Source organism: Oncorhynchus gorbuscha, linkage group LG01 (assembly GCF_021184085.1).
Source record: "Oncorhynchus gorbuscha isolate QuinsamMale2020 ecotype Even-year linkage group LG01, OgorEven_v1.0, whole genome shotgun sequence".
In the NCBI taxonomy this organism is placed as follows: domain Eukaryota; kingdom Metazoa; phylum Chordata; class Actinopteri; order Salmoniformes; family Salmonidae; genus Oncorhynchus; species Oncorhynchus gorbuscha.
In genome coordinates, this window is record NC_060173.1 from 112,173,447 (window position 1) to 112,200,138 (window position 26,692).

General features: G+C 45.5%; 1 pseudogene; it reads right to left on the minus strand.

Moving 5' to 3' along the window:
• Positions 1 to 293: 293 nt before the first annotated feature.
• LOC124010945 overlaps positions 294 to 26,692 on the minus strand; it is a 37,864-nt pseudogene continuing 11,465 nt past the window's right edge.

Consider the following 26,692-nt stretch of genomic DNA (forward strand, 5'->3'; position numbering starts at 1 on the left):
GAAATCAACAAAGCATGAGAAGACTTTGCCTTTGTTTTGGTTTGTTTGGTTGTCAATTAGGGTGTGCAGGGTGAATACATGGTCTGTTGTACGGTAATTTGGTAAAAAGCCAATTTGACATTTGCTCAGTACATTGTTTTCATTGAGGAAATGTACAAGTCTGCTGTTAATAATAATGCAGAGGATTTTCCCAAGGTTACTGTTGACACATATTCCACGGTAGTTATTGGGGTCAAATTTGTCTCCACTTTTGTGGATTGGGGTGATCAGTCCTTGGTTCCAAATATTGGGGAAGATGCCAGAGCTAAGTATAATGTTAAAGAGTTTTAGTATAGCCAATTGGAATTTGTTGTCTGTATATTTGATCATTTCATTGAGGATACCATCGACACCACAGGTCTTTTTGGGTTGGAGGGTTTAAATGCAGTCGGATGCATTTCGTTGTTGTCTAAATACAACCTCTAACTACAAGCAACTGGTTTAAGTAGTGACAAAATATTGTCATTGAATTTAAAGAAAATGTTTTTCTTTGACATGAACACGTAACATTTAAAGTAACAAATATGAACACATCTTTTGATATTTGTAAATCTGCATATCGAAAAAAAAGTTTCATCAGGATATAGGTTCATGTATTAACTGTATGAACGTCCCATACATTTAACTATACGGAATGTACAGACCTACACATCCAGGATGTTTGAATGGTCTATATAAAGTAGTGAAAGGGCTGTGCTGAAAGTCTTTGGTACAAACATGGGTATTGGGATTCAGTCGTCTGTAACACGTTCACACTAAAAGCCATTATGTCTCTGTCCACAAACTGAACTCTGTATGACAGGCAAAAACCATGCAAGGTCAAATCTAAAATAAATAAAAATAAGTTGATACGCATCATATCCTAGTTTCTTCATAAAACAGTTTAACGTTTGGGTTTGAGGGACATTTTAACCCCGAGGAACATTTTCAGAAGAGGCACGACTACCAACGTAATATAAATCCTCTTAGGTAGGAAAAACAAAACACACATCTCTCGGTAATCATTAATAGTATAAGTAATACACGGCTTGAGTGGAGAAGCAAAGACCAACTGGAAACAGGAAATCTAGAATGAAGGACACACACATAAGGGAACATACAGGACGCCATAAACAAACCAGTCAAGCTTCCTGTGTGTGTGTGTGTGTGTGTGTGTGTGTTGTAGGAAAGTGAAAGGGTGAAGACATACATCTTCAGAAAGGCACAGAGCTTTAGAAAAAGCATTCATCTAGAACTCCCTGCTAAAGTACTGCCAAAACACAGGTAAAATAAACATCTACCAAAAAAAATCTAGTTAATGAAATTGGCAAGAATTATAGGAAACAATTAAATTGTAGGCAACATGTTATCCTGCATCATGTACAATAGGCCATTCTTACGGCGTGGTTGTATACACGTGACTGAAATTATCAACAGTACACATTTACAGTACCATTGTCAGTATGATACACACGGCTTCATTCACCAGATCATCCTGGACGAGGACACTACTGAGGACCTGATGCAATGAGCTTCTAAATGAATCATAGACCATTATTGTTGCAGCATTTATTTTACTAGGCAAGTCAGTTAAGAACAAATTCTTATTTTCAATGACGGCCTAGGAACAGTGGGTTAACTGCCTGTTCAGGAGCAGAACGACAGATTTCTACCTTGTCAGCTCGGGGATTCGAACTTGCAACCTTCCGGTTACTAGTCCAACGCTCTAACCACTAGGCTACCCTGCCGCCCCAGCATGTTAAGTGCAGTAATGTAACGCAAGGCAAGTCATCTGACTGATGTTGACTGCACAACAAAGTCACCCCGAAGGTGAAAGACATTGATACTGCTCGTCATATTTAGTAACCATTATTCCAAGAGGTTGTTATAAAAATGTCATGTAAATAAATTAGAGGAGGTTTCGGTTGCCGAAAATGTTTTCCGGGTCCACATAGTCCTTAACGGACTTGAGCATCCCGACGCCCATGTTAGAGATGCTGTCCTTCATCCACTCCTTACGAAGTTTCCCAACTGGAGAGAGAGAGAAAAAAAGAAAAAAACACCAAGGAGGCGAAATCAGCACGCCCGATTGCCCAGGTGGCTGCTGGGAGACAATCCATCTTGTTAGAGTGAGTGAATAAACAGAGGGTGATAAATGCCTTTATTCAGAGAGGAGAAATATTTTGCATGGCATGATTTATGGAGCCCAACAGCCTATCAAACTCATTAGGCTCTGCGTGATCCCCGGCTGACTCTGCCTTTCCCTCTCTCATGTTCACCAAGCCCATTCTCCTCCCACAGATGTCACCGTGGGTGTGTTGTTCCCCTCAGGCTGAATAAAACAGCCCTAAAAGTCCAAGTGGGCTGCCCCCCCCCCCACCACACACACACCTCTCTTCTGGCCGTGGGCCAATGGAGGTGGAACAGCATGGGTCAGGCCTGGCCAGGGTGCCCAGCAAGGTACCAAGACCAGCGCTCTGCTTTACCAGCTGTACAAACAGACACATTCCAGAGGCCCCAGTCCTGCCAGGACCTATGCAGGGAGTCTGGAGCCCCTGGGAGAGGGACAGGTTGTCACTGGTCCCTGAGAGGGACACCGTCAACACCAAGAACCCAACACTGACCACAGGATGTCTGGAGGCCAGGAGTTTAGGACTTACAAATGCTGCATTGAAAATGTTCAATCCACTGTCAAGTTATAGAATGGCAATAGACTCCTGCATCTCCCCAAATCGTGAATAAAAGGTCACAGCAACCTCATTCCTTTCGTCAGATAACACACAATTAATTTAGTAAGTAAATAACGAGCAAACACAATGTTGATGAAACAAGATTCAATCTGAAAGCAAAACATTGGATCTTTGAAGAGTAGGAAGCCAGCAGTGTGTTGTTTGCTGAGTGTCTGGCTAAGGATCAAGCGTAAGGTCACGCAGTTTTTAAGAACAGCACACTATTCTATAAAACAGCCCTGAGAACAGAATGAATTTGAGCAGGAGCCATGAACACATACTTTGGTAGTACACAGAGCATACAGTGCCTTCAGAAACTATTTGTACCCCTTATTCCACATTTTGTTGTGTAACAGCTTGAATTCAAAATGGAGTCCAATCGTCCGTCCGTCCATCCCCCCCCCCCCACCCATCTACACATAATACCCTGTCAAGTTGGTTGTTGGTTGGTCATTACTAGACAGCCATTTTCACGTCTTGCCATAGATTTTCAAAGCGATTTAATGCCAGGACAGCGGAGTCAATCACCACCTTCCGGAGACACCTGAAACCCCACCTCTTTAAGGAATACCTAGGATAGGATAAAGTAATCCTTCTCACCCCCCCCCCTTAAAATATTTAGATGCACTATTGTAAAGTGGCTGTTCCACTGGATGTCATAAGGTGAATGCACCAATTTTTAAGTCGCTCTGGATAAGAGCGTCTGCTAAATGACTTAAATGTAAATGTCTTGGTAACCATCTCTAGTGTAGAGTTCACCGTAGCTCTATTATTTTTCATCCAACAGCATAAAACTTGTCAGTCCTTGCCAATGACAAGCATAGCAGTAACTTACTGCAGCCATCGCCATGCTTGAGAATATGAGTTTCCAGAGTGGCGCAGTGGTCTATAAGGCACTGCATCGCAGTTGCTAGCTGTGCCATTAGAGATCCTGGTTCGAGTTCAGGCTCTGTCGCAGCCGGCCGCTACCGGGAGACCCATGGGGCGGCTCACAATTAGCCCAGCGTCGTCCGGGTTAGGGGATGGTTTGGCCGGCAGGGATGTCCTTGTCCTTGTCCCAACGCGCTCTAGCAACTCCTGTGGCGGGCCGGGTGCGTGCACGCTGACACGGTCGCCAGGCGTATGGCGCTTCCTTAGTTAAGAGGGCATTGTGTCAAGAAGCAGTGCAGCTTGGTTGGGTCGTGTGTCAGGAAGCATGGCTCTCGAGCCTCGCCTCTCCCGAGTCCGCATGGGAGTTGCAGTGATGAGACAAGAGTAACTACCAATTGGATATCACAAAATTGGGGAGAAAAAGGGGGTAAAAGTAATTTTAAAAAATGTTTAAAACCTTGACGAGTGGTACTCAGTGATGTGTAGTGTTTGTCCCAAACAAAAAATGAATTTCTTTGCCACATTTTTAGCAGTTTAACATATTGCCTTATTGCAAACAGGAAGCACATTTTGGAATACTTTTATTCTGTACAGGATTATCTTTTTTCACTCCGTCAATTAGGTTAGTATTGTGGAGTAATTACAATGTTGTAGATCCATCCTCAGAGTTTTTAAATGGCTGTGATAGGAGAACTAACTGTTTTAAAGTCACAATTGGCTTCATGGTGAAATCCCTTAGCGGTTTCCTTCCTCCCCGGCACCTGAGGAAGATGGAAGGAAGGAAGGACACCTGTTACTTTGTAGTAACTGGGTGTATTGATAAACCATCCAAAAGTGTCATTAATAACTTCACAACGCTCAAAGAGATATTCAATGTCTGCATTTCTTTTTTAGCTATACATTTGAGCATGGCGAAGTTATTAATTACACTTTGGATGGTGTATCAATACACCCAGTCACTACAAATATTCCGGCATCTACGTCAGGAAGGAAGCCTGTAAAGGTAGGAAACCGCTCAGGGATTTCACAATGACTCCAATGGTGACATTAAAACAGTTATTTTAATGGCTGTGATGAGAGAAAAGAGGAGGATAGATGAACAACATTGTAGTTACTCCACAATACTAACCTAAATGACAGAGTGAAACACTCCAAAACAGGCCTCGATGTGGCAAAGAAATCAACTTTATGTCCTGAATACAAAGCTTTATGTTTGGGGCAAATCCAACGTCACTGAGCATCACTTCATATTTCCAAGAATGGTGTTGGCTGTAGTTTATGGGTATGTATGCTTGTCATCGGCAAGGACTAGGGAGTTTTTCAGGATAAAAATAAAACGGAATAGAGCTAAGCACAGGCAAAATCCTAGAGGAAAACCTGGTTCAGTCTGCTTTCCAACAGACACTGGGAGACAAATTCACCATTCGGCAGGACAATAACCTAAAACACAAGGCCAAATCTACACGAGTTGCTTAACAAAATGACAAATTTAATGTTCCTGAGTGACCTAGTTAGAGTTTTGACTTAAATATCTATGGCAAGACTGGAAAATGGCTGTCTAGCAATGATCAACAATCAATTTGACAAGAGGTTGAACAATATAAAAATAATAATGTGTAAATATTGGTGTACAAAGCTCTTAGAGAGACTTACCCAGAAAGACTCACAGCTCTTAGAGACTTACCCAGAAAGACTCACAGCTCTTAGAGACTTACCCAGAAAGACTCACAGCTCTTAGAGACTTACCCAGAAAGACTCACAGCTCTTAGAGACTTACCCAGAAAGACTCACAGCTCTTAGAGAGACTTACCCAGAAAGACTCACAGCTCTTAGAGAGACTTACCCAGAAAGACTCACAGCTCTTAGAGAGACTTACCCAGAAAGACTCACAGCTCTTAGAGAGACTTACCCAGAAAGACTCACAGCTCTTAGAGAGACTTACCCAGAAAGACTCACAGCTCTTAGAGACTTACCCAGAAAGACTCACAGCTCTTAGAGACTTACCCAGAAAGACTCACAGCTCTTAGAGACTTACCCAGAAAGACTCACAGCTCTTAGAGACTTACCCAGAAAGACTCACAGCTCTTAGAGACTTACCCAGAAAGACTCACAGCTCTTAGAGACTTACCCAGAAAGACTCACAGCTCTTAGAGAGACTTACCCAGAAAGACTCACAGCTCTTAGAGAGACTTACCCAGAAAGACTCACAGCTCTTAGAGAGACTTACCCAGAAAGACTCACAGCTCTTAGAGAGACTTACCCAGAAAGACTCACAGCTCTTAGAGAGACTTACCCAGAAAGACTCACAGCTCTTAGAGAGACTTACCCAGAAAGACTCACAGCTCTTAGAGAGACTTACCCAGAAAGACTCACAGCTCTTAGAGAGACTTACCCAGAAAGACTCACAGCTCTTAGAGAGACTTACCCAGAAAGACTCACAGCTCTTAGAGAGACTTACCCAGAAAGACTCACAGCTCTTAGAGAGACTTACCCAGAAAGACTCACAGCTCTTAGAGAGACTTACCCAGAAAGACTCACAGCTCTTAGAGAGACTTACCCAGAAAGACTCACAGCTCTTAGAGAGACTTACCCAGAAAGACTCACAGCTCTTAGAGAGACTTACCCAGAAAGACTCACAGCTCTTAGAGAGACTTACCCAGAAAGACTCACAGCTCTTAGAGAGACTTACCCAGAAAGACTCACAGCTCTTAGAGAGACTTACCCAGAAAGACTCACAGCTCTTAGAGAGACTTACCCAGAAAGACTCACAGCTCTTAGAGAGACTTACCCAGAAAGACTCACAGCTCTTAGAGAGACTTACCCAGAAAGACTCACAGCTCTTAGAGAGACTTACCCTGAAAGACTCACAGCTCTTAGAGAGACTTACCCAGAAAGACTCACAGCTCTTAGAGAGACTTACCCAGAAAGACTCACAGCTGTAATCGCTTCCAAAGGTGATTCTAACATGTATGGAATCAGGGGGTGGAATACTATCTCTGCACACCCTGAAATAATGTATATTTCCTGTGGTGGCCCCTCCCACCTTGCCTTCCCAGACTACATCGGTTTTCTTTGCTACACACCCCAGTGAGACGAGCTCCATTTGTCATGTGTTGATTGTGGGCAGACAAACCGCCTGTCTGCGCCCAGATAGCAGGCTGTTATTAATCACAATTACAGAGCGGGCCTCACACCCAGGAGCTGCATCAATATCCCCTCCTCCCGGCTGCACACCCTCCTACTCAGCCCTGGGTGGGTGGCTGGCTGGCTGGCTGGTTGGGTGGTGACCCACTATTTGGAGGGCAGTAAATACTGGGTGATAACAGCAACATCATTTACCCTGGCCCACTGCCTTCTTATATTAGCAATCTGTTCATTTTTAACCTTATCCACCTTCAGGAGAAATGGTGATTTCATTTCGCAGCTGATTCACTGCGTGCTGTTTCTGGCAGGCGTGACGAATAGCCTGAAGTGATGTATGAAAACAGACAAGGCGCCTGGCAATATAGATGAGGCAGCCATTAGGGTTTGCCCTGATAGTTGCTTCACACTCCCTCCCCTGCTCACGTTTCATTTGGCCCGTGTTGAGATGAACAAAGAGCCATTTCTCTGTACTGTGGGAAACTTTGGAGGTGTGAAGGAAGCGATGGAAGATCTCCAAGCCAAAATAGGAGGTTTAGAAAAAGACTGGCTCACTTCTATACAGCAGCACAGAGCCTAACAGACTGCCTTCATGAGACTTTAAACCACTGCTGTGCCTTCACGAGACTTTAAACCACTGGCGTGCCTTCACGAGACTTTAAACCACTGGCGTGCCTTCACGAGACTTTAAACCACTGGCGTGCCTTCACGAGACTTTAAACCACTGCTGTGCCTTCACGAGACTTTAAACCACTGGCGTGCCATCTAAGGGGATCTTTAAACCACTGGCGTGCCATCTAAGGGGATCTTTAAACCACTGGCGTGCCATCTAAGGGGATCTTTAAACCACTGGCGTGCCATCTAAGGGGATCTTTAAACCACTGGCGTGCCATCTAAGGGGATCTTTAAACCACTTCCGTGCCATCTAAGGGGATCTTTAAACCACTTCCGTGCCATCTAAGGGGATCTTTAAACCACTTCCGTGCCATCTAAGGGGATCTTTAAACCACTTCCGTGCCATCTAAGGGGATCTTTAAACCACTTCCGTGCCGTCCATCTACGTAAGTGAATAGGCAAGTCAATTTTATGAATTTGTAGGTTTTGATATGAAGAAATTTGGAAAAAGATGAAATGGCTAGACGTAGGGGCGTGGCTAGGCGTAGGGGCGTGGCTAGGCGTAGGAATGTTCACTTGACTACCTCCATGGTGGTGCGAGAGGCTTCCTCCATTGGCTAGGATCTCCTCTCTGGCAGCATGCTGGGAAAGGACAATATCAATAAATACATCAATTAACACATTATTTAACTATGACCATCACCTTAAAACCATGGTTGTGTATTTTCCCTCCTGAGGGGTAACGTTTCAGGTTAGATATAATGCGTGTCTCTGAGTGGTTAGGCAGTACAGGCGTGGAGTGCTCCGTAGATTTACCTCCACTTGTTCGTATGCATGTACTGGATCCGCCAGTCCTCTGTAGTTGAAGGCAAAGTAGAAGTATATACATGCGCCAGAGTCATAGGTCTGAGTCACTCTGCAAGACAGGAGAAAGGGGTTTTAACGTCATGATATACGCAACAGAAAATATCGGCTTGTTCACCTTGTGGTTTGTTGCTAACGCTTTTCCATCACTCGTCCCTCTGTAATTTATCTCCACGAGTTTAAAAATAGGGAAATGTCAAAATTGTTGAACCAAAATCTATTTTGTAACAATTAATGCAATTAAAAAAATAATAATAATTTGAATCAGAGGGCAAGCAGACTGAGCTGAGAGGCGGGGCTTTCCCTCTGAACCCAATTCCCCCTCATGGTTTCTGAGAAGCGGAGGAGAGGTGCATTGGATCTGCCACCTTGAATAACGCCCCATTATCAGGACATTGAAACGGCCATCAGTACACTCCGATTGGATCCTCTGAGCTACATTTACAACATGCTTCCACACTGGCTGTCCATGATTGGCTTAAAGATGGTTCCTTTCACATGAATATGCAACAGGAAGCTATAATAAATTACTGTGACAATTTTTTGCAACGTTCAAAAGATGAAAACAAATTAAAGGGGCCATTTGTTTCTTTTTCCAAGAAGTGCAGGACTAATGTGACATAATTCACGTTTGATTTCCTTTTCATTAGCAAATCGATTGATATCATCCTTCTTAGTATCCTTCTTAGTATCCTTCTTAGTATCCTTCTTAGTAGGCATGTGTATTATTTACTATAGCTCTCTCTAACCAGGGTCAAAATGTCTGCATTGAACATGAAACTAGACCCTTATAATGCAACACTGTGTCTCAGGGATGGAAACAGTGTACAAGTGATTTCCTTGTTTCTTTTCCGTGTCCCTTTTGTTGCAGGGAGAGCCGTTGTTCCAGTGACCTGGCCTATCACTCAGCGGGTGCGCCGGCTTCTAGAGGTTAAACGGACAAATCTATCTTGTTGACAAGACTGCAGGCGGGAAATGAATGGCTGAAGCATAATCAGGTTGGGCCCTAATTTGTCCCCAGTGAGCAAGAAGCAGGAAATGTTGTGTGTTGCCAGGTCACACAGGAAGGTCCCAGGATTCCTCTCCTGTCTGGTCACACACTACAGGCCCACTCATAGCAGAGAACACATCTTAGATGAGAGTCATGGGATCAACCACAATGGTCCAATGCAGATTTTTCTTCTTCAAACGACCTAAAGTACCCTGCACGCACGAACGACCTACAGTCCCACGCACGACCTACAGTCCCCCGCCCGCACGCACGACCTACAGTCCCCCGCCCGCACGCACGACCTACAGTCCCCCGCCCGCACGCACGACCTACAGTCCCCCGCCCGCACGCACGACCTACAGTCCCCTGCACGCACGCACGACCTACAGTCCCCTGCACGCACGCACGCACGACCTACAGTCCCCTGCACGCACGCACGCACGACCTACAGTCCCCCGCACGCACGCACGACCTACAGTCCCCCGCACGCACGCACGACCTACAGTCCCCCGCACGCACGCACGCACGACCTACAGTCCCCCGCACGCACGCACGCACGACCTACAGTCCCCCGCACGCACGCACGCACGACCTACAGTCCCCCGCACGCACGCACGACCTACAGTCGTTGACTCATCTAGCTGGACACAGACATTACATAGAGGTTATGCAGAGATGACCTCCACAATGCCAGCAAGTATGTTTTAGCAAGGAACAGAGACAGGTGCTAAATGTACCTGCATGAGGTCAACGGTTGAAACTGGACTCCTCTTTCTTCACACTCTCTGATAATTCTCTCCTTGACATTCTGGCAAAGGTCCAATACCCTGAAGACAGCACAGGAAACATATCATGAAGATAATACCCTGAAGACAAGACAGCACAGGAAACATATCATGAAGATAATACCCTGAAGACAGCACAGGAAACATATCATGAAGATAATACCCTGAAGACAGCACAGGAAACATATCATGAAGATAATACCCTGAAGACAGCACAGGAAACATATCATGAAGATAATACCCTGAAGACAGCACAGGAAACATATCATGAAGATAATACCCTGAAGACAGCACAGGAAACATATCATGAAGATAATACCCTGAAGACAGCACAGGAAACATATCATGAAGATAATACCCTGAAGACAGCACAGGAAACATATCATGAAGATAATACCCTGAAGACAGCACAGGAAACATATCATGAAGATAATACCCTGAAGACAGCACAGGAAACATATCATGAAGATAATACCCTGAAGACAGCACAGGAAACATATCATGAAGATAATACCCTGAAGACAGCACAGGAAACATATCATGAAGATAATACCCTGAAGACAGCACAGGATACATATCATGAAGATAATACCCTGAAGACAGCACAGGAAACATATCATGAAGATAATACCCTGAAGACAAGACAGCACAGGAAACATATCATGAAGATAATACCCTGAAGACAAGACAGCACAGGACACATATCATGAAGATAATACCCTGAAGACAAGACAGCACAGGAAACATATCATGAAGATAATACCCTGAAGACAGCACAGGAAACATATCATGAAGATGATACCCTGAAGACAGCACAGGAAACATATCATGAAGATAATACCCTGAAGACAAGACAGCACAGGAAACATATCATGAAGATAATACCCTGAAGACAAGACAGCACAGGAAACATATCATGAAGATAATACCCTGAAGACAGCACAGGAAACATATCATGAAGATAATACCCTGAAGACAAGACAGCACAGGAAACATATCATGAAGATAATACCCTGAAGACAGCACAGGAAACATATCATGAAGATAATACCCTGAAGACAAGACAACACAGGAAACATCATGAAGATAATACCCTGAAGACAAGACAGCACAGGAAACATATCATGAAGATGATACCCTGAAGACAAGACAGCACAGGAAACATCATGAAGATGATACCCTGAAGACAAGACAGCACAGGAAACATATCATGAAGATAATACCCTGAAGACAAGACAGCACAGGAAACATATCATGAAGATAATACCCTGAAGACAAGACAGCACAGGAAACATATCATGAAGATAATACCCTGAAGACAAGACAGCACAGGAAACATATCATGAAGATAATACCCTGAAGACAAGACAGCACAGGAAACATCATGAAGACGTGATGAAAGCCATGTCTGCTTCACACATGACACCCTACTCCCTACAGAGTGCTATAGGCCCTCGTCAAAAGTAGGGCACTATAAATAGGGAATAGGCTCCGCAACACCATGATTTAACACAGTATAACAGGAGACGCTGAGCTGTCTCAGTTTGAGAAAAGGTGACCTCTGGCCATGAACAGTGGAGTACATTGACAGACAAGTGGAGACCGCAGCAGTGCTAGGTAGACTGCATGATGGAGACCGCAGCAGTGCTAGGTAGACTGCATGATAGAGACTGCAGCAGTGCTAGGTAGACTGCATGATGGAGACTGCAGCAGTGCTAGGTAGACTGCATGATAGAGACTGCAGCAGTGCTAGGTAGACTGCATGATGGAGACCGCAGCAGTGCTAGGTAGACTGCATGATGGAGACCGCAGCAGTGCTAGGTAGACTGCATGATGGAGACCGCAGCAGTGCTAGGTAGACTGCATGATGGAGACCGCAGCAGTGCTAGGTAGACTGCATGATGGAGACTGCAGCAGTGCTAGGTAACTGTGAGAGACTGGCTCACTCTCCTCTAGGCATGTGCAGCAGAGTGTGGAGAGACGGAGGAGGAGGGGTAATGCTGGTCTGCACGCCTGATCCCTAGCTCCCCCCTCAGGCAGTCTACACAGCGGAACACTGAGCATGCCTGTGTTGGTGTCTGAGTGTGGAAGAGAGGGGGTGGGGGGTGGGGGTGGGGCGTCCTCATGTGTGGGAAGAGCTGTGGTTTTCTAACGACAAGGGTTTTACACCAAATGAACAGGCTGACCCAATAATGTTGGAGATTCCTGTTCCTACTGGCTGTGTCACTCCATCCCTCTCTCCTCCAGTAGTGTCAGGCAGTCTTCCTTCCCACACACACAACCATTTAATGGAGGGAGAAAGCAGGTGTGTGTGTGTGTGTGTGTGTGATGTAGAAGTGTCACACCATCAGAGATACTTGTTCATTTACAAAAGAAGGTTCAACTTTACCTGTCCCAAGGCACCGATGTCTCAAAGGATTCTGCGACCACACAGTAGTCCATCACACAGTAGTCCATCCATCACAGTAGTCCATCACACAGTAGTCCATCACACAGTAGTCCATCCATCACAGTAGTCCATCACACAGTAGTCCATCCATCACAGTAGTCCATCCATCACAGTAGTCCATCACACAGTAGTCCATCACACAGTAGTCCATCCATCACAGTAGTCCATCACACAGTAGTCCATCCATCACAGTCGTCCATCACACAGTAGTCCATCACACAGTAGTCCATCCATCACAGTAGTCCATCCATCACAGTAGTCCATCCATCACAGTAGTCCATCACACAGTAGTCCATCCATCACAGTAGTCCATCACACAGTAGTCCATCACACAGTAGTCCATCACACAGTAGTCCATCACACAGTAGTCCATCACAGTAGTCCATCACAGTAGTCCATCCATCACAGTAGTCCATCACACAGTAGTCCATCACAGTAGTCCATCCATCACAGTAGTCCATCCATCACAGTAGTCCATCACACAGTAGTCCATCACACAGTAGTCCATCCATCACAGTAGTCCATCCATCACAGTAGTCCATCCATCACAGTAGTCCATCACACAGTAGTCCATCCATCACAGTAGTCCATCACACAGTAGTCCATCACACAGTAGTCCATCACACAGTAGTCCATCACACAGTAGTCCATCACAGTAGTCCATCACAGTAGTCCATCCATCACAGTAGTCCATCACACAGTAGTCCATCACAGTAGTCCATCCATCACAGTAGTCCATCCATCACAGTAGTCCATCACACAGTAGTCCATCACACAGTAGTCCATCACACAGTAGTCCATCCATCACAGTAGTCCATCCATCACAGTAGTCCATCACACAGTAGTCCATCACACAGTAGTCCATCACACAGTAGTCCATCACACAGTAGTCCATCACACAGTAGTCCATCCATCAGTAGTCCATCACACAGTAGTCCATCACACAGTAGTCCATCCATCACAGTAGTCCATCCATCACAGTAGTCCATCCATCACAGTAGTCCATCACACAGTAGTCCATCACACAGTAGTCCATCACACAGTAGTCCATCCATCACAGTAGTCCATCACACAGTAGTCCATCCATCACAGTAGTCCATCACACAGTAGTCCATCACACAGTAGTCCATCACACAGTAGTCCATCACACAGTAGTCCGTCCATCACAGTAGTCCATCCATCACAGTAGTCCATCACAGTAGTCCATCCATCACAGTAGTCCGTCACAGTAGTCCATCCATCACAGTAGTCCATCACAGTAGTCCATCCATCACAGTAGTCCGTCACAGTAGTCCATCCATCACAGTAGTCCATCACACAGTAGTCCATCACACAGTAGTCCATCACAGTAGTCCATCCATCACAGTAGTCCATCCATCACAGTAGTCCATCCATCACAGTAGTCCATCACACAGTAGTCCATCACACAGTAGTCCATCACACAGTAGTCCATCACACAGTAGTCCGTCACAGTAGTCCATCCATCACAGTAGTCCATCACACAGTAGTCCATCACAGTAGTCCGTCCCCCAAGTCCTGTTGATAAAAGACAATAACAAATAAACAAATATTTCTGTACCATTTGGATTATTATTATTATTTTAAAGGGGACAATGTGAAAAAAATTAAAGTAACTAAATAGTGATTCACAATTTTTTTAACAATTTTTTTTTTTTAACTGCGATTTTCACTGAGGCAATTACTCGTGCCATGATAGCGAGGATGACAACATGACATCCCTGACTGACACGGAGAGGTCAGATATCTCAGAGGTCACATTCTGCAGCCTTTGTTTAGTTAACCTTTTATTTTAACTAGGCAAATCAATTAAGAACAAATTCTTATTTACAATGATTGCCTAAACCGGCTAAACCCTAACGATGCTGGGACAATTGTGCGTCGCCCTATGGGACTCCCAATCATGGCCGGATGTGATACAGTGTATGTGTTCTTTCCATCTCTGGACACTGGGAGAAGAGGGGAGAACACGTGGGAACAGAGGAGGAGGAGGACAACAGAGGAGGAGGAGGACAACGCGTGGGAACAGAGGAGGAGGAGGACAACAGAGGAGGAGGAGGACAACAGAGGAGGAGGAGGACAACGCGTGGGAACAGAGGAGGAGGAGAACAACGCGTGGGAACAGAGGAGGAGGAGAACACGTGGGAACAGAGGAGGAGGAGAACACGTGGGAACAGAGGAGGAGGAGAACACGTGGGAACAGAGGAGGAGGAGAACACGTGGGAACAGAGGAGGAGGAGAACACGTGGGAACAGAGGAGGAGGAGAACACGTGGGAACAGAGGAGGAGGAGAACACGTGGGAACAGAGGAGGAGGAGAACACGTGGGAACAGAGGAGGAGGAGAACACGTGGGAACAGAGGAGGAGGAGAACACGTGGGAACAGAGGAGGAGGAGAACACGTGGGAACAGAGGAGGAGGAGAACACGTGGGAACAGAGGAGGAGGAGAACACGTGGGAACAGAGGAGGAGGAGAACACGTGGGAACAGAGGAGGAGGAGAACACGTGGGAACAGAGGAGGAGGAGAACACGTGGGAACAGAGGAGGAGGAGAACACGTGGGAACAGAGGAGGAGGAGAACACGTGGGAACAGAGGAGGAGGAGAACACGTGGGAACAGAGGAGGAGGAGAACACGTGGGAACAGAGGAGGAGGAGAACACGTGGGAACAGAGGAGGAGGAGAACACGTGGGAACAGAGGAGGAGGAGAACAAGTGGGAACAGAGGAGGAGGAGAACAAGTGGGAACAGAGGGGGAGAAGGAGGAGAGGGGAGATTGATTTACATAAGATTTACATAAGCATGTCACTACACTCGCAATAACATCTGCTAACCATGTGTATGTGTCCAATACAATTTGATTTGAGACGAGGGGAAAGAACAGAGGGGGAGATATGACCCACCCGGAGGTAAGCGATGACAAAGGTCAGTATGTAGCCTCTCTGCCCATTGTCCTCTCCAGCTGCCAGGCCCCTGGAAACAGATAACAGGGTTCATATTTAAAAACAGATTCCTCTCTGGCCCGGTCAACTCCCTCGGACCACAGATGCCGGTGGTGTCCGTCACTTCCCCAATGCACAGGTCAATGATTGGATCTCCGTACATAATATGCCTACAAGTCACCCACACATCCATCACCCGCCACGGGTAATCAAATGTTAATCCAATACTAAAATCAGGAAGTGCTCATTAGGAAATCACTATTGATTTAGCTGTTCTTTTCCCCTTGTTTCTTAAAAACAAACAGAAATATCCCTTTCAAGACCCAGCCCATCTATCACAGGCGCTCGACAGGCGATGGTTGACTTGAAATAAATGGAGAAAATAAATAAAATGCACCGCCTGGTAGTTGAGGCCTTATCAATGATTAAACTCATGAATTGTTTAGGGATATTGCCTGAAGGGCACTAAGCCTGTGACCTGAGGAACGGACTGGAAGCTGTGCACTGGGCCAGGAACTTACAAAATCCATAGGCTCACCAACAATAGAATGGAATTTGTCATTAGGTGGCGTTTTAATTAAAGGTTTGTTTATGATGACTTGGTCCCCTCCAAATACTACCACTGCACAATCCCCCCTTTCCTGATACGTGGAAATATTGGACTGTAAAATGTGCCTTCCTGTATTATAGTGATGTTAATAATGTTTATTCTACTGAGACATTTACTTTATGTTCTGATATTTGATTATTTATTATTGTTGTTGTTGTTGCATTGTCGAGGAGGAACCTGAAGGAAGTATTTCATTGGACAGTGTACCCCACGTGTATCCCGTTGGACGGTGTACCCCACGTGTATCCCGTTGGACGGTGTACCCCACGTGTATCCCGTTGGACGGTGTACCCCACGTGTATCCCGTTGGACGGTGTACCCCACGTGTATCCCGTTGGACGGTGTACCCCACGTGTATCCCGTTGGACGGTGTACCCCACGTGTATCCCGTTGGACGGTGTACCCCACGTGTATCCCGTTGGACGGTGTACCCCACGTGTATCCCGTTGGACGGTGTACCCCACGTGTATCCCGTTGGACGGTGTACCCCACGTGTATCCCGTTGGACGGTGTACCCCACGTGTATCCCGTTGGACGGTGTACCCCACGTGTATCCCGTTGGACGGTGTACCCCACGTGTATCCCGTTGGACGGTGTACCCCACGTGTATCCCGTTGGACGGTGTACCCCACGTGTATCCCGTTGGACGGTGTACCCCACGTGTATCCCGTTGGACGGTGTACCCCACGTGTATCCTGTACATATGACTAATAAAACTTGAAACTAGGATGGTGTGTCCAGGGAAGGAGGGAGTGAGTTGCTACAGTATGATCGGATTCTTCTGTAGTGGTGTGGAACTGTGTGGCTCCTGGCGGTTTGGGGCCCAGCCCAGCGCAGAAGCCCTCAGGCACCTCAGACAGGGGCTTCGCAGCACAGCTTCACTACCAAGTCCCTACTCACGGACTCCTTTGGGACAACACTTCTACATCACACACACACACACACACACACACACACACACACACACACACACACACACATTGATTCGTTTTGCCTTTCAGTCGTCTACAGGGTTGTTACGAAGGGCAAAAGAGTTTCCTGAAATTCCACGTGTGCAAGAGCATTGAACATACCGGGAAAGTCAAAGAGGAACGCAGGTTTGTTGCTGTTGAACCTTAAGTAGAAGACATGTTGAATGGAGAATCCCTCTCCAGCTGATAGATCACCTATTTCCACCAACTTACCCAAATGTTGCTGCGATGTCATACACTTGTTTTTCATGCTGCAGGACCCTCTCGCGGTCCCCTTCAAACAGAAGGGTGGCAACCACCAACTGGTGGGGGTCGAAACCTTTCAACTGGGGTAAACAGGGAAATAACCATTTCTTTAACACTTTTTCCCAAAAAATTGAAATTACATAAAGAGGAGGAGTTAAGATTCACGCCGACGCATTAAGAACGCCTTACCTTGGTGATGTAGAACTTCTTTAACCCTTCAACAAAATGTGTGAAAATGGACGACACTTGAGGTTTCAGGGCATGACCTGTGGAAACAGAAAGAGAGAGAGAGAGAGAGAGGGTCAAGTCCCTCAACTCAAAGCCAAGTGGACCTCTGTCTTTTGGACAATACAGTTGAAAGAAACCACCGATGTCGGTTATTCACACATTTGGTCTCATCTGAGCCCACCCATCTCCCACCCATTTCCTCCAGGACTCCCAACAGGGCAGCAGTCATATTTATTTGGGTTTGGGATAAAAAAAATAAAAAACGGAGGAAAATGAATGGTAACGTGAATAACTTGACAAGTAACCAGTAGGCCGGCTGCAACAGGGACAATACATCAGCAGCTTTCCAATGGGGGGGCTTGACATGGCTACATCAGTCGTCCTCTGGTTTGTTTCTGATCGGACACAGGAAAAAGGACATGGACAAGCAAAAATGAGGGTCTGGAGTTGATGGGATGGTTATCAATCACAGCAGGGTAGAGTCCAGAGTCTCAACCCTTCGCAGCAGGGTAGAGTCCAGAGTCTCAACCCTTCGCAGCAGGGTAGAGTCCAGAGTCTCAACCCTTCGCGGCAGGGTAGAGTCCAGAGTCTCAACCCTTCGCGGCAGGGTAGAGTCCAGAGTCTCAACCCTTCTCGGCAGGGTAGAGTCCAGAGTCTCAACCCTTCTCGGCAGGGTCGAGGCCTGAGTCTCAACCCTTCTCGGCAGGGTCGAGGCCTGAGTCTCAACCCTTCTCGGCAGGGTCGAGGCCTGAGTCTCAACCCTTCTCGGCAGGGTCGAGGCCTGAGTCTCAACCCTTCTCGGCAGGGTCGAGGCCTGAGTCTCAACCCTTCGCGGCAGGGTCGAGGCCTGAGTCTCAACCCTTCGCGGCAGGGTCGAGGCCTGAGTCTCAACCCTTCGCGGCAGGGTCGAGGCCTGAGTCTCAACCCTTCGCGGCAGGGTCGAGGCCTGAGTCTCAACCCTTCGCGGCAGGGTCGAGGCCTGAGTCTCAACCCTTCACAGCAGGGTCGAGGCCTGAGTCTCAACCCTTCACAGCAGGGTCGAGGCCTGAGTCTCAACCCTTCACAGCAGGGTAGAGGCCTGAGTCTCAACACTTCATTCCTTCCCCTCTGTTTCAGTCTCTTCATCACTTCATTTCCTCATTGTTTCCATTCTAAATCCGATTGTGGATATTTAGGTGTCCTGCAGCCATCACTCTTTAATGAAATACTCAGTGACCAGAAAGAGAGGGTGATTATACAAATAGGGGGTCCATTTTTCCCGCTCTCTTTAATGCACATTTAATTGCCATTCTCATCTGACAAGCATATTGAGATACGTGGCCCTGTATTTTATACTACTTGTCCCATTCTGAAATACAGCAGACCCCTTCACTCAGCAGGCCCCTTCACTCAGCAGACAGGGTGATTCAAAAAAAGGGAAGACAAGGCACTAATAAGCCCAAGAAGGTGTCCTATCATAGAGCCCTGACTGAGGTTAAGATATTAGTGAGAAATCTGAATAGCTTCCTCTTGCCTGCTTAAAGCTAAGAAGTGGGAATATAGGGAGCGTAATGAGATCCCAGGGGACTGAAGAACTTTAAAAAGATGTCTGGCACCTACGCCTGATTCCTTCCACCAGACCTCAAGAAACTATTTTTGTAAAACTTCAATATAACAACTGCTTAAATTGTTCCCCCAGTCATTTTTCTATCGGGCTTCTATCCACAAGTCGTACGTGCAGCTAGCTACTCCACTGGGGAAATAACAATCAATTCAACTCAATGCAATGCATCAGAGGGCGGAGTAATGCATCAGAGGGCGGAGTAATGCATCAGAGGGCGGAGTAATGCATCAGAGGGCGGAGTAACGCAACAGAGGGCGGAGTAACGCAACAGAGGGCGGAGTAACGCAGCAGAGGGCGGAGTAACGCAGCAGAGGGCGGAGTAACGCAGCAGAGGGCGGAGTAACGCAGCAGAGGGCGGAGTAACGCAGCAGAGGGCTGAAGAAAAAAGCATTGTGAAGAAACGCTGCCAATGCAGTGGTCTTTTCTCAATTGGATTCCAGTTGGGTAAAGAGACGCACACAAAAAACAGCAGAGGGAAGGAATCAGAAATGAAAATAAGGTCAGTCCCAAGCACAGGTTAGTGGGGAGAGCCAGAGAGCAGTCAGAGTATGGCTTCACTTCTGAGCTCCCATGTGATACAAAGATGCTTTCTGAAGGCTCTGTGTATTCACTCCCCTGGATTTGTCATCACTGGCCTCCACACAATACCCCATAATGTCAAAGTGGAATTAAGTTTTCCCAAAAGGTTTACAAATTAACAAAAAATTAAAAGCTGAAATATCTTAAGTCAATAAGTATTCAACCCCTTGGTTATGGGAAGTCTTTTTATATATTATTTATTTAAAGAGGCAAGTCAGTTAAGAACAAATTCTTATTTACAACGACGGCATACCACGGTCAAACCCTCCCCTAACCCGGACGATGCTGGGCCTAAGGGACTCACGGCCGGTTGCGATACCCGGGATCGAACCAGGGTATGTAGTGACGCCTCCAGCACTGAGATACAGTGCCTTAAACCACAGCGCCACTCGGGAACCTCGAAAGTCTAAATAAATTCAGGAGTAACAATGTGCTTAACAAGTCAGTTAAGTTGCTTAAACTCACTGTGTGCAATAAGTGATTTTTGAATAACTCTCCCATCTCTGTACCTCACACACATACAATTATCTGAAAGGTCCCTCAGTCAAACAGTGACTTTCTAACACAGATTCAACCACAAAGACCAGGGAGGTTGTCCAAGGCCTTGCAAAGAAGGTAACCTATTGGTAGATGGTTCAAATTTATTTTAAAAAGTAAACATTGAATTTCCCTTTGAGCATGGTGACGTTATTAATTACACTTTGACTGATGTATCAATACACCCAGTCACTACTAAGATACAGTTGTCCTTCCTAATTAAGTTGCCGGAGAAGAAGGAAACCAAGAAGGCACTAAAGTAAAACTTCAAAGAAATCAACTTTATGTCCTGAATACAAAGCTTTATGTTTGGGGCAAATCCAACACGTCACTGAGTATCACTTCATATTTCCAAGAATGGTGTTGGCTGCAGTTTATGGGTATGCTTGTCATCAGCAACGACTAGGGAGTTTTTCAGGATAAAAATAAAATGGAATAGAGCTAAGCACAGGCAAAATCCTAGAGGAAAACCCGGTTCAGTCTGCTTTCCAACAGACACTGGGAGACAAATTCACCTCTCAGCAGGACAATAACCTAAAACACAAGGCCAAATCTACACTGGAGTTGCTTAACAAGAGGACATTGAATGTTCCTGGGTGGCCTAGTTACAGTTGACTTAAATCCACTTGAATATCTATGGCAAGACTGGAAAATGGCTGTCTAGCAATAACCAACAACCAATTTTACAAGAGGTTGAACAATTCAAAAACATATATATAATGTACAAATATTGTCCAAGCAATGTGTGCAAAGCTCTTAGAGACATACCCAGAAAGACTCACAGCTGTAATCACTGCCAAAGGTGATTCTAACATGTATTGACTCAGGGGTGTGAATACATATGTAAATGAGATATTTCTGCATTTCATTTGCAAACATTTTTAAAAACATGTTTAAACTTTGTCATTGCGGGGTATTGTGTGTAGATGGCGTGAGAAAAAAACAACAATTTAATCACTTTTGAATTCAGGCTGTAACAAAACAAAATGTGGAATAAGGGGTGTGAATACTTTCTGAAGGCTCTGTATCAAACGGTTCCTTTACAGAGATCGAATGGTTCAGGACGATGTTGACTTACCGAAATGAAACAGTTTGTTATCCATGAGCCGGATGGAAGCCGGTGTACACCACTGGGAGAGAGAAAAACAACAACTCATTCAGGAGCATGTGTTAAACATTGTAAACATTTCCCCATCCCACACACCGTTGTCGTGCAGTTTTGATCTGCATTACCTTTCTAAATAACAGTTGATACACAACCTCGAGGCACAAGTAGATATTCCTGGTAGTGTGTGGATACGTCCATGACAAGCCAGTCCTCAAAATGGTCGATTCCTTCATTGTGTGTTAAGCTAAACCACAGGATTAACCCATTGGATCGGAGCTGCATAAACCATACGCATGCAGTCATCGATGACTGCGGCATCAGCACTACCCAATCAGAGCGGGACACGCTTCATTATCATCCCTTCCCAGAATGAGGGCTCTGCCAATCACAACCCAACCACTTTGTTTGAACACTACAATATATCATTGATTTGCATAGTTTAGCTACTTTACATACTGTCATATAACCAAAAGATTAACGATCACAACTACACGTCACTTTTTCATGTGATTGGATAGATGTGAACTAAATGTTGTCAGTATACAGGAGGTCTTCAAGAGGAAAGACCAGACTGTACAAACACAAGATGGAAATGTAATTGACCTGCTTGGCAACCTCTCGTAAGCAGGCCACGCCTGCCTCAAAGTTAGGGAAGACCACCGAGCCGTACTTCTGGTACTCTGGGATTGGTCTGATCTTCATCGTTACCTCGGTAACCACACCAAGGGTTCCTAGGGGGAAAACACAGGGGCGCACGTGTCACAGAAATAAAAAGGTTCTCATAGAAGAATGTTTTTTAAAACGATAGCCTGACATTGGTTGTGTTTTATTGTGTTACTTAAAATGACACTAACATTCCTAGCAGCCTTTGGGCTGGTGATGACCAGTGGTGTAGAGAAGAGCATCTAAACCGCAGTTTATTTATTTTGCGTGACATATACACACATATTGCGGAAAAATGCTTTGAAAGTATAGAGAGCATTACTTAGCTCACTGAGAAAGGCGATCAGCGCTTACCCACCCGTCGTTTTTAACCACTACCTCACTGGCAGTGGGTGACCCGTCGTTTTTAACCACTACCTCACTGGCAGTGGGTGACCTGTTGTTTTTAACCACTACCTCACTGGCAGTGGGTGACCCGTCGTTTTTAACCACTACCTCACTGGCAGTGGGTGACCTGTTGTTTTTAACCACTACCTCACTGGCAGTGACCCGTCGTTTTAACCACTACCTCACTGGCAGTGCCCCGTTGTTTTTAACCACTACCTCACTGGCAGTGGGTGACCTGTTGTTTTTAACCACTACCTCACTGGCAGTGACCCGTCGTTTTAACCACTACCTCACTGGCAGTGCCCCGTTGTTTTTAACCACTACCTCACTGGCAGTGGGTGACCTGTTGTTTTTAACCACTACCTCACTGGCAGTGCCCCGTTGTTTTTAACCACTACCTCACTGGCAGTGGGTGACCTGTTGTTTTTAACCACTACCTCACTGGCAGTGACCCGTTGTTTTTAACCACAGTATATGTTAATTTTCTCCCGTTATCTGGTTTCATGCTGCTCACAGGAGTCCAGTGAGATTCATCGACTGGGGGTTCGAGGAAAAAAAAAAAAAACCGTGCATATCAAGGGAAGTCCCGGGACACCAAGTCCACATCACGTCACCCAGCATGACCCCTGACCCCACAGAGTATCCACTGTGTCTGCCGCTTTATGGGTTATGTTCCACCTTGGTTTAGTGACAGGTGGAATCCTCCCTAACAAGAGGACGCTCTCCATGTCCAAAATGGCAACCTATTCCCTACTATGTAGTGCACTACTTAGCAAAATTATTTCCATTAAAAAAAAAACAGATGTTTTCCTAAAGACTTAAATGAGTGTTTATGAACGTTGAGACTGAGAAAATATCCACAATAATGACATATTGTCAGGTCAAGTGAAGCCATATGTTGTCTTGGACTATTTTTGCTCTGAATTCACACAGTAATGATGTGACTCAATCATGATCACATACCCTGGGCCTCCTCTCAGGGGGCCTGTCACACCCACACTGTGGTGGAGGTAGAACTAAGAGAGAGACAGACAGACATATTTACTTCAAACTATTTTTGTCGCTGATTTGAAGGTCATTGAAAAAAAAAGATTGGTCTAAATTAAATACATTATTAGTTAGGCTTTCATTAGCAGATGTGCTTTAAGTAAACATTGTAATGAGTCCAGATGGAGAGCTCTGCCCGGCTCCCAGTGTATAGTCAGTAAACAGCTTGCAGTGCTTTGTTAGGCGCATGTATCCACAGCTGTTGAGCACTGCAGTGCACAGGAGTCCCTGCACTTCCTCAACCTGGCATATGGCAGTATTGTCACTGGGCTCTCACTAGGACAGGGTGGGACAGAAGGGGTGGGGGACAAGGACAGACATTATTATTTATTTTTTTAAAAACCTTTATTTAACTAGGCAAGTCAGTTAAGAACAAATTCTTATTTTCAATGACGGCCTAGGAACAGTGTGTTAACTGCCTGTTCAGGGGCAGAACGACAGATTTGTACCTTGTCAGCTCGGGGGTTTGAACTTGCAACCTTCCGGTTATTAGTCCAACGCTCTAACCATTAGGCTGACACAGAGGCCCAAAACCAATACCCCTCCCCCATAACTGCATCTCTTCTCCCACCCTGGATGAAGTTAGCCAGTCAGGTTATTACATTACACACACACACCACACACACACACACACACACACACACACACACACACACACACACACACACACACACACACACACACACACACACACACACACACACACACACACACGGTCAACTTACAATCGTGTTGAAGTCCTGATCCCTGGGAGGAGTTACCTTCTGAGCCCAGGATGAAGTGGTGGATGTCTGGCCCAGTGGACGTGCGTGGCCCCTGGCAGCTCTTCTCCATCACCCCTCGAGGGGTCACCGCCTTTATGTGGATCACCTGGACATACGACAAACAAGATGGCAGGTCAAGTCACTTCGCTTGACTTTAAAAAAACCCACAGCAGAGAGGAGTGATGAAATAGCCAGGTTAAAACAAGCGCCATTTCAGTTGCCGAGTTCATATTCAAGGCTAAATTCTGTCAATCATTGGCAGAGCTTAAACAAAACAAGCAGGCCCCTTCGGCACAGCAAATCCAAATAGAATGGTTCCCATACATACATTAGAATGACGCAAGTCTGTTCTGATGGGCGCACCTGCAACTTCCAGTGATTACAAATCAAATCGCCCAGTAAGATCAGAGTTAGTAATAATAGTAATATATGCCATTTAGCAGACGCTTTTATCCAAAGCGACTTACAGTCATGTGTGCATACATTCTACGTAGTTAGTCACAGAGAGGGAATGTACCAGGTCCTCAATGTTACCATAGACGTTCTTCTTCATGCCCGATGCTCTAGTAGCCGCCCAGCGAACTGAACTCCATGGAGTCTGGCTCATGCCCCGTACAGTAGCCACTCTCGTTGAGCTGGGGAGAGGGAGAGTGACAAAAGAAACACTCATCAGTATCCATAGGAGCAGAGTTTAGATCTACGTCGTGTAAAAATCAAGGTTTTCCCCCAAACTAAGTCCTGGCACTCCCACGGGTGCACGTTTTGGGTTTCTGCCCTAGCACTACACAGCTGATTCAAGTAACCAACCCATCCTCATCAAGCTTTGATTATTTGAGTCAGCCATGTTGTGCCAGGGCAAAAACCAAAATGTGCACCCAACTCCTGGTGTAAACCACTAAAACCATAACAATTTTAAATATGAAACCAAATCACAATCAAATTCCTCTTCCACCACTGGATTCAATGATGGGCTTGTTAAGGGGTTTTTATGTTCAAATAATGGGCTTGTTAAGGGGTTTTTATGTTCAAATAATGGGCTTGTTAAGGGGTTTTTATGTTCAAATAATGGGCTTGTTAAGGGGTTTTTATGTTCAAATAATGGGCTTGTTAAGGGGTTTTTATGTTCAAATAATGGGCTTGTTAAGGGGTTTTTATGTTCAAATAATGGGCTTGTTAAGGGGTTTTTATGTTCAAATAATGGGCTTGTTAAGGGTTTTTTATGTTCAAATAATGGGCTTGTTAAGGGGCTTTTATGTTCAAATAATGGGCTTGTTAAGAGGCTTTTATGTTCAAATAATAGGCTTTATGACATATTTTTTTGCATTTTTTACAACAGCCTAAAATGAACCACAAAATACGTGGAGGAGAAGAAAAAATGAAAGGGGGAGGTAAAAATATGTCAGATGTGGCCTGGGCCCCCTGGTCTCGGCCCCCTGGTCTCGGCCCCGGGCCCCAGCAGCATGCAGGCATGGCCTATTCTAATGGCTACCGTCTACCAGGTGACGTGAGGAGTCAGGCCGTGCGTTCATGGCACTGCTCTCCCGACAGGCAGCTTTTAATGCAGAGCCATCTGCTCCGTCAAAATGGCAACTCTATATGCAAAGGTGGAGCCAGTTTGAGACACAGAGCACGCATTCCTTCACGTCAAACACAGCCTCCTTCGAAATTAGCTTGATGGTGCCATCTGCTCATCGCCCGAGCCTCAAGCTCTAACGTAGTTACCTCTTCTCCTATTCAGACCTGCCTAGCATAGAATCTCTGCACTCCCTGGAAACCATTAAACCAGGGTGGAGAGGCAGGGCAGGCTACAGGTGAAAGATCCTGTAGAAGACAGCTTAAACTTGGGGCGGCAGAGTAGCCTAGTGGTTAGAGCGTTGGACAAATTCAATTCCCCGAGCTGACAAGGTACAAATCTGTCGTTCTGCCCCTGAACAAGGCAGTTAAACCGTCATTGAAAATAAGAATTTGTTCTTAACTGACTTGCCTACTTAAAAAAAAGGTAAAATAAAAAAGTAAGAAAATACTTACCCATCTTAGCAACAATGAGCCCTTGCATGGGAGATCATTCAGCATGACATGGCTTAGTATGTATGAGGGCAAGGCACTTACTAATCTCTCCAGATCCTGACCGATGAGGCCAGCTTCAACGTGGGCGACTAAATTCTTCTGGTCGAGCCACAATATGCGGTTCTGCAGATAAAAACAAAGACAAAACTAAATGAGATCAAAACATTTCACTGCTTGCATCATTTAGACCACGGTTCCCCAACTGGTGGTTTTATGGATTTTTATTTTTGTATTAAGATACTATAAAAAAATACACCTGGAGATCAGCTCCAAGTGATTTTAATTTGAGAAATCTGTCCCCAAGTATTCCACACATAATAGAGAGACAGGTGATCATATACAAATGTAAGCAAGGTTTTAAATTCTTACGTTTTAGTCAAATATTATATCCGTTTAGGATTCTTGCAGTGAATTCGCAGTCAAATTATTTGTAATTATGTTCCGGCTCCCTGATCCCGCGGC